Raw genomic sequence first — 8,748 nt, 5'->3', positions numbered from 1 at the left:
TTGGGCTTGAATCCCTGCATGGCTAAGCTTTGGCCAGCTGCTTAAATTATCTCTAAAGTCACTCCTGCCCCCAATGTGAAAAGGAAATATGAGAAAAACCAAGGTGTGCAGAGAAAGATAAATTAGGGGGCACAAGTGAGAAGAGCTCAGGGGCTATAGTTGAACCTTTGGGAATTGACCAGAGTCCCACCCACCATCACTTTTCTTTCTTCACCTTTAAATTTCAGAGAGACCAGATCCTTCTGCATCTTGACACTGGGGCACACCACTTCACCCATCTCTGTACTCAAGGAAGAATGGTCTTGTGTGCGGACGCATCCCCTGGCCAGGAATTAAACCCAGGCCGCAGCAGTGAAAGAACTGAATCCTAACCACTAGACCACCAGGGAGCTGTCCAGTGGTCCCTTTCTCCTGCCTTCTGATGACAGCTATATTGGAATGGTACTCTAGCTGGTTCTGGTCTTCCTATCATTCCTTGCGTTGTCTACCCCTCCAGGGGTGCCTAAAAGATCCTACCCTCCAAATTTTCTCTAAAAGGCAAGTCCACGGGCAACGCATGAGGCGCCGTGTCCCCCAAATAATAGCCGCCTAGGTGGCCAGGTGCACAAGTCACAGAGGGAATTTGTGCCTAGAGGCTACAACCTCAGAACTGACTGGGAGATGCACCTTTTCCTGAAGACAAGTGTGAGAGACCAGGTTGCTGTGAGGGGAGGCGGGGGGAGGCTCCTAGCTCGAGGAGGGGCCAAGCACGGAGACTGGTGTAAATGACAACAGGATTCTGACGCATGCAGGCATGGAGACGGGCTGGATGGAGATGATGAGGTTTTGGGGTGATGGAGGAGCCCAGAGCCGACGACCAAGAAAGAATTCTTGAAAACATCTTTGGTGCAAAAAGGTGATTTTATTAAAGCATGGAGACAACTCGTGGGCAGAAAGAGCTGAGCTGGTTTGAAGAATGGCTGGTTTTATACTAGGGAGTTGGAGAGGTCAAGTCTAAAAGGAGGCCTCCAGAGGGACTTTGATGTGCCAAAGAGAATCCTAAGATACCCAGGCCTGGCTATTGTCAAACTGAGACTGTTTTTCCCCATCCATCAAAGCATTAACATTAAGACAGTAAGGAGTTCCTGGAGAAACTCTGCCTGCCTCAAGTATCTGTCTATGGGCTGAAGGTTATAAAGAAACTTCATTCTACCTGCCATTTCCTTCTTGCCTTTGTTCCCCACATCACTGTGGAGAGGCGGTATTGGGGATCCAGGAAACTAAGTCCGTAGGTTTCTAGAGATTAGGCTATTGATAAAATTGCCTTTTTCTTGTAACTTACTGAGATATTTGCAGGCTGATGGAGACCCAAGTCCCATATGACTGTGGTCTCTATCAGTTGGTCAATTGTTTTCTCTCCTTTCCTTTGTCCTTGGGCAGCCAGGAGTGCTGGAGGAATATCATACACATCCCACCTGGGGGAGGGAGGTGTTAGTTTGTATTCTGCCCTCATCCTGCTTTATGCTCTCTCCTAAGAAATCTTTTTCAAGCAAGGCCCTGATCAGAACTTGGATTGTCTGCCCTAAAACAAAAGTTTTGTACCTTACACCGTTTCCATCTCAGCTGAAATCCTTTGTTCCCATCCTTCCAATGCTCAGAGCAAAAAAAAACCCTTAAGATTCTTTTTGACTTCAACCCCCCCGCCCCCCCCCATCTAATTTAGTTAGGAAGTTGTGTTTTCCTGTCCATCAAGTGTGGGTGTAGATTTACACGATCCTCCTCCTTCTTGATTTCTGAATTAGGTCAAACAACTCTTCTGATGAAAGTGGGGAGATCGATTTAAACAAGCGATCCTTGGCTTGCTCAAGGTCTTTGGTCCCAGACACTTCGTCTCAGGATGCTGGGAGCCGCGTTGGCCTTGCTGGATGACACAGTCACGGCAAGTAAATGGCAGACGTTTGCACAGCTCCTGCCATGAAGCGAAACTGGTATTGTTGTAGGTTAGCAAACTGAGTAAAAATTGAAAATCATTAACTTGCTGGTTTGGCTTCTGTAAATTGCTTTGCAAATGTATCTCTCCGTTCACTGTTCTGACTACGTGGTGACCGCTATGTGGCTCTCTGTTGGAAATATCAGAAGGTGCTAACCTCGCCTGTAAATTTGCCTGCTTTCTAAACAGACAACTTAGATCGTAAATTGCACTCCCCCCCCCCCGCCCCCATTTGAAACTGACCAGACAAAGCATACCTGTGGGAAGTCACATAGTCACTGTCTCACAGAACCTGGAGTGCCTGACTATAATTGGTCATTTTAAGACCCTCTTAAGACAAAGAATATTTAAAACTAATAGGGTCCTATCAGAACTACTGATTGTTTGTAAAAATGTGACTGGATGTCCTGAAATGCTGTAAACTAAATGATGATGTTTGCTGCCTTGCTAAAGTCAAGATAAGCTCACTGCCACCTTTGTTCGGGGCCATTCTCTGCTCCTTAACACCAGGGAGGTCAGGTTTGGCCCTGCTGTAAATAAAACCTTGCCTGGCTTCTATTTGGCGTTTGGTCTTTTTCATCACCTTGTTACAGTATCTCCTTCTATTATTGGCTCATATTGAGAATGGGACTACTGTTATTGATTAGGCCTCACAATGTTCCAAGTCAGACCGATAGTCCCCACACAGTTACCTCATGAGAAGAAGCGTATTCTCTACAAAGAAGATTTTACACAAAGCACTGCAGATGTTTGCCAAAAGGCTCTTCTAATGAGCTTTGCAGACCCAAGACATAAATTATAAGAGGGGCTAAAAACACAAGAGTTACAATTAACTCTGGCCTGGAGAAGAAGAGCCTAACTTAGAGACAAGAAACAGACAAGGACCAAACATTAGTTACTGCACATACCTTTTTACTAATTGATGCCACAAATACCTTCCCTTACACTGACATCCATAATGAGGATGGATGATGACGGTGGGTAAGAGTACCTAAAACACCCATATATAAAGGCTGACGCATTTAGGGCCCCTATTGGATTCACACCCTCAGCATTAAACAAAAGCGTTTACACAAGCAATCTATTGATTAGTCCAGATACATTCTTCCTCTTGCAAGCCAGACGAGAGGACTCCCAACCTATCTATATGTCACTCAAACTAGGACTTAATCTTAGCATCATTGATATAAACAAATATGTATATTTTTCACTTAGAATATCCTGTCTTAATTGTAGAATTTACTGCTCACTTTAATTAGTTTAGTTTTGCCAGAATGCCTCTGTAAATCTTGTATCTGCACACTTTTCAAAGCATCCTATCACAGATATTTGTTCGTTGTAAAAGTTCCAGCTGCTGATGTCCTGTTATCACTTAACCTATAAATAAAGACACAAAAACCGACAGGGTAGAAGGACGCCTGCCTGGGGAATGAGAAAGAAAACGGAGGTTCCTCTCACTCTCCTTTTTTCCGCCGACACCGTCTCTCCTTCAGGGGGCCCTGGACCTGCTGGAGCCGGACTCCGGCATCAGAATGGTTGGGTGACGTGATTTGATGTTTGGGTCTGAGAGCGAACAGTCAAGAAAGAACTCTTCAGACATTTTCAGTGCAAAAAGGTGGTTTTATTAAAGCATGGGGACAGGACCTATGGGCAGAAAGAGCTGCATTGAGATTGCGAGGAATGACTGATTATATATAGAGTTTTCTATCCTATGAAGGTGGAAGGTGACTGTAGGGCTCCAGGAAATTGAGTGTGTAAGGTTCCTGGAGGCCAGCATTTTTCTTGTACATCATTAAGACAGTGACAAACTGATGGAGTTTCATGTGCTGCATGACTGTGATCTTTTGATCTTTATGGGTTGGCCATTTGCTTTTTCTTTCTTTGTTCCTGGGCAGACATTAGTGCTTGAGGAGTGGGGGTGGGGTATGTAGAGCGTGCCATTTGGCCTTTCCCCTCAGTTTGCCTTTTGTTATCTCATCAATGGGGGTGATGAGGTATTTTGGGGGTGATAGTGGGGTTCATGTTGTCCGGAGCCGGTGGCCAAGGAAAACTTCTTGAAGACGTCTTTGAGGCAAAAAGGTGATTTTATTCAAGCACAGGGACAGGACCCTTGGGCAGGAAGAGCTGCTCCGGGACCAGGAGGAGAGACTGGTTATATACTATGGAGTTGGGAGTGGGGAGTAGAGTCCAGGGGAAGTTTCCAGTGAGATTTTCATCTGCTAAAGAAGACTCCCCGGACAGTGGAGGTCTGGCTGTTGTCAAGCTAGGGTTGTTTTTGCTCTAGCAAAGCATTAGCATTAAGACAGTAGGGAGTTCCTGGGGAAACTGCTCTCTGCCAGCCTCAGGCATCTGTCAATGGGCTGCAGGTTACAAGGAAATTTAGTTCCATCTGCCCTTTCCTTCTGCCTCTGTTTCCCACATCACTGTGGAGGGTGATGGAGACTCAGGTCCTGCAGGACTTCGATCTCTATCAGTTAACCGCTTGTCTCCTCCTTTCCTTTGTTCCTGGGCAGCCTGGAGTGCGGAGGAGTATCCCATATCTCCACCCGGGGTGGGGGGGGGGGTGTTTGCGGCCTGTCAGCTTGCCTTATGCTCCCTCATCAGGGGTGGCTTGTCTTTGCGCCTTTTCTTTGGCTCTCTGCCCTCAACTTCAGCCTCTTACTGGCCTGCCCCCTGTTGGCACCTCCTCTCCTGTAGTCAGGAACCCTACACGTTCCCGTTCAGCCTGCGGAGAAGCCTCACGTCGAGCTTGGGGGGAGTCAGGTAGGACCCGGAGAGGTGTAAGTGTGCCTGGGGTGAGTTTGTGGTTTCCTTGTAGCTGGATTCTCGCACAGAGAGTCATGACACCTAGGCTTTCTAATTTCCAGGAAGCAACTTTATTTGTGCCGGCACCGCACGCTGGTGGCATCGTTTTTAATATTTTTTTACTTCTTTGTCTCCCATATATGGCAGCACAGAACATGCAGTCTGATTTAAGTGGTCTTCTGTTACAAGGTTGCGAGGAAAGTTGCAAAAGCATGTTAGAAAAGAGTTAAATATTAAGAGCAGTACAAATCAGTACCAAGCTAAGCATGAAAGAACTAAATATGATTCTTAGACAAAGGCAGAGGACAAAAAAGTATTACACTGAAGAGAGGTGTGTTGAAAAAACAAAATTTGAAGATCTAACTGGCTTTATTAAGTAATTCATGAGTGGGGCAATATCCCACCTAACAAGTAGAGGGGAGCGTGGAGGTGTTGTACAAAATGGAAGGTTTTTATAGGAAATAGATAGGACAAAAAGGTATTAACCAAAGAAAAGAAAGGATTATTTCAGGCAGGATCGTCTTTCCTTAGGGAGAATAACAGGGATTCTATTGAGGTGAATTACTTCATCTTCCTTTAGGGAAAGGAGAGGGCCCATGTGACAGATTAACTCATTGCTGCTGACCAGAATGTTCCAGATTTAGTGCTTAAAATTCTAATTTTTTTAAATGTTTATTTACGAGAGAGAGAGAGAGAGAGAGATCGAGAGAGAGAGAGAGAGCGATAGAATGAGTAGGGGAGGGCAGAGAGAGAGAGGGAGACACAGAATCCAAAGCAGGCTCCAGGCTCCAAGCTGTCAGCAGGGCTCAAACTCACAGACCAAAACTGTGAGATCATGACTCACTGAGCCACTCAGGTGCCCATATTGGCTTCAAATTCTACTCTTCGAAAGGCAGAAACTGCAATTAAGTCTTGGTTGCTGTCCTGGGGGCCAGTGACACCATCTTGGGCCTGTGTTCTTCTTTCTGACCGGTGTCATGGCCGTAAGTCTATCTATAATGTAGTCTGACTGCACTGCACTGCACTGCACTGGCTTCCTTTCATAGCAAAAGGTATGATAAAGGAAAGAAATCTCAAAGTGAATTTTCACTTATTTGCCCTTGCGTAGCTCTCTGTAAAACAAAGGAGATTAGAAGAAGAGTCAGTCAATATTTGGTCTTTTCCAGAGACTCACAAGTGACATCAAAAAAGAAAGTTCGAGTGTTAGAGGCAGTTGGTTAGGTTCCAAGAGGATGCCGGGAGGCCAGCAAAGGGGAGTTGGAGCCAGCCGCCGCAGGAGCCCTGGGCCTGTCCTGACGGCACTCCAAAACAAATTCACAGAAAGCTACATCAAACCAGAAAGGCCCAAGATAGCTGACAATTAGGTTGGAAACCCCCGCCAAAATAAAGATAAAAAGATGAGAAATCTTGCTTCTGAGATTTCCCCGCCCCAAGTAATGAATAGTCCAGCCTCTCATTAACAACTCTCAATAAAAGATAGAAACCCAAACCCCAAGGATCTGAACTGCTCCTTCTCTCTCCCCGCCTCCCCTCCTCCCCCCACCACTTCCCTCAGGTTCCTGCCCTCTATCCCAAGAGGATACTTTTCACTTCAATAAACTGTACTACTTGTGTACCTCGAATGCTGTGTTGTGTGCCTGTGCTTGAATTCTTTCTCACAACAAGACCAAGAACCTTGGCCAACCTCTTTGGGAGGAGCTGGGTCTGAGCCTCAGGGTCCGGGTTCTGCCCAGGTCACCCGGCAAGAGTATCCCACAGATTTTCTTTAGCAACCTGGGCACATTCCCAAATGTCAGCCTCCTGAACGGTCGTCACTGGGTCCCGAACACCGTGTTGGAAGAAGAACTGGAGACCGTAAGTTCGTGCTAGTAGATATCCTAGAGGATCAATAGCTGGGTTTGCAATCCAGTCCCTGGGCCAGGCTTCCAGTATAAGATATAAGTCCCCAATTGATAGGATTTTCACGCGCAGTCTCCTTGACTTGCAGAAGCTGTTGGAACCAGACTTAAGCAATCCTATTGTGAAGCTCATGGTGGATAAAGGGGCTGAATTTTGGTTGGGTGTCCCCATGACTCTCAGCCTAGTAAGTAGTGATTCATATCTGCGTATGGACTATTCCAGTCATTTAACTTGTTTTCATTCTATTCCATCCTTCCCTTGAGTGGTCATTACTCATAAGTAATTTATTCCTAGTATTTTCTTTCCTTTTTCTTTTTTCCACATAGAGATCTTGTGATTTCTCAGATGTCTCCACCTCTGCACGTTCATAAGTCTGGCTAAAGCTAGAAACCAACACCGAAGACAAGTCACACTGTTGGACACTACCCCATCTACTTCCACAGGATCCAATTTTGAGGGCTACAGCTGGTGGGTACCTCGTGTGGCAGTTCCTGTGGGACAAGCAGCTTTAGAGGCAGGACAGAAGGATTGAATAGTGCAACCAGCATTCCTTTCCAGGGGAGCAATTCCTTAAAGAAGGTTTTGTCTTCTTTTTTTTTAATTAAAAAAATTTTAAGTTATTTTTGAGAGAGAGAGAGAGAGACACAGAATGTGAGCAGGGGAGGGGCAAAGAGAGAGAGGGTCACAGAATCTGAAGCGGGTTCCAGGGCTCCAGGCTCTGAGCTGTCAGCACAGGGCTGACAAGGGGCTTGAACTTTTGACTTGTGAGATCATGAGCAAAGTCAGCTGTTTAACAAACTGAGTCACCCAGGTACCCCTAAAGCTTTTGTCTTTTGCCAAGTCTAAGTGTCGTGGGCATAATTTCATGTTGCAACCCTCGTTGGGTAAGAATTCCCCAAATGTATGTTGGACTATCTACGCTGGTTCCTTTACTTACTTTCTGATTCTTGTCCCACCAAGATTTGAACTTTGCTTCTGAATTGCTTGTCCAGTGTCGGGGCCGCCAATTGTTCTGTCTGCCTCAGGCAAGGATTACCACTCTCCAGAGAGTGAACCAGCAAACAAGATTTGCAATCTAGAGGCTGGAGACTGCCATTTCCTGGTCAAAATAACTTTGGCGTCTGTCATGCTGGGCCAGACGTGAGTGGCCAAGGCGCACAAAAGATCAAAATCGTATTTTGGATTATTCAGTGCTAACTCCCCCCTTCCCAGCATTGCTGAGGCAAATCTGGGCGTTTCTTTTGATATTCATTTGACTGTTTACCTGGTAACCGACCTGGGTCAGCTGCTTTGTTTTCCCACCTTGAAACCTATATAAAAGACAGTTTTCTGAATAAAGCTCTCTCTCTTTTGCCTGATCGGAGGAGAACCCTGAGTTCTGTCTTTACTCTCTGCGTCTCCCTCTCCTGCCCCCTTTTTCTCTCCCTCCCTCCGGAGAAGGACCCGCGACGATTCTCCGCCCTGCCGGTCTGGGCGTGGACGAAACAGGTACCACAAGGGACAAGCAGTCCCGGGGTTACGACAGTCTGGAGCTTTGATCCCTGGACCTTAAGATAATGTTGGTAGGAGACGGTTCATACAACTTTTGGAGAAACAAAAATGAGCTGTCAGAGAAAACCGTGCAGTATGGATTCATTCTGTGAACCAGATATGGTGTATAATGTCTAGTGAATTTTCTTAATCTTCCAGGGCCCCAAATTCTTCCCCTTACATGTGTGTCTAAAGTTCAGAGTTTTACCAATGTATCACATGCTTCTTTACTTCCCCTCCAATTGACGGAATCACAGGGAGAGCTAAGCTATGCCTTTGGAGTGGAAATCCAGTATTAGATGATGGAACTTCCAACTGGGTCCCTTTGATTATTGGGGATGACAAGGAAGTGCCACGGTCTGTCATGTTTAGTGTGTGAACATGGTTCCAACAGGGGTTGGATGGGGGCTAAAGCAGAGGCTGATAACTATGGAACGATACTTCAGTGGAGCAGAGATGAAATTTCATTTCTACTCTTTCCCTCTCTTGTCTGTACACATCCCACCTCGTATCTCTTATTCCCAGCCCTAAAGAGCTGTTCAGGA

This window comes from Suricata suricatta, chromosome 8, assembly GCF_006229205.1.
Source record: "Suricata suricatta isolate VVHF042 chromosome 8, meerkat_22Aug2017_6uvM2_HiC, whole genome shotgun sequence".
Taxonomy (NCBI): domain Eukaryota; kingdom Metazoa; phylum Chordata; class Mammalia; order Carnivora; family Herpestidae; genus Suricata; species Suricata suricatta.
Note: the sequence above shows the minus strand (reverse complement) of the source record.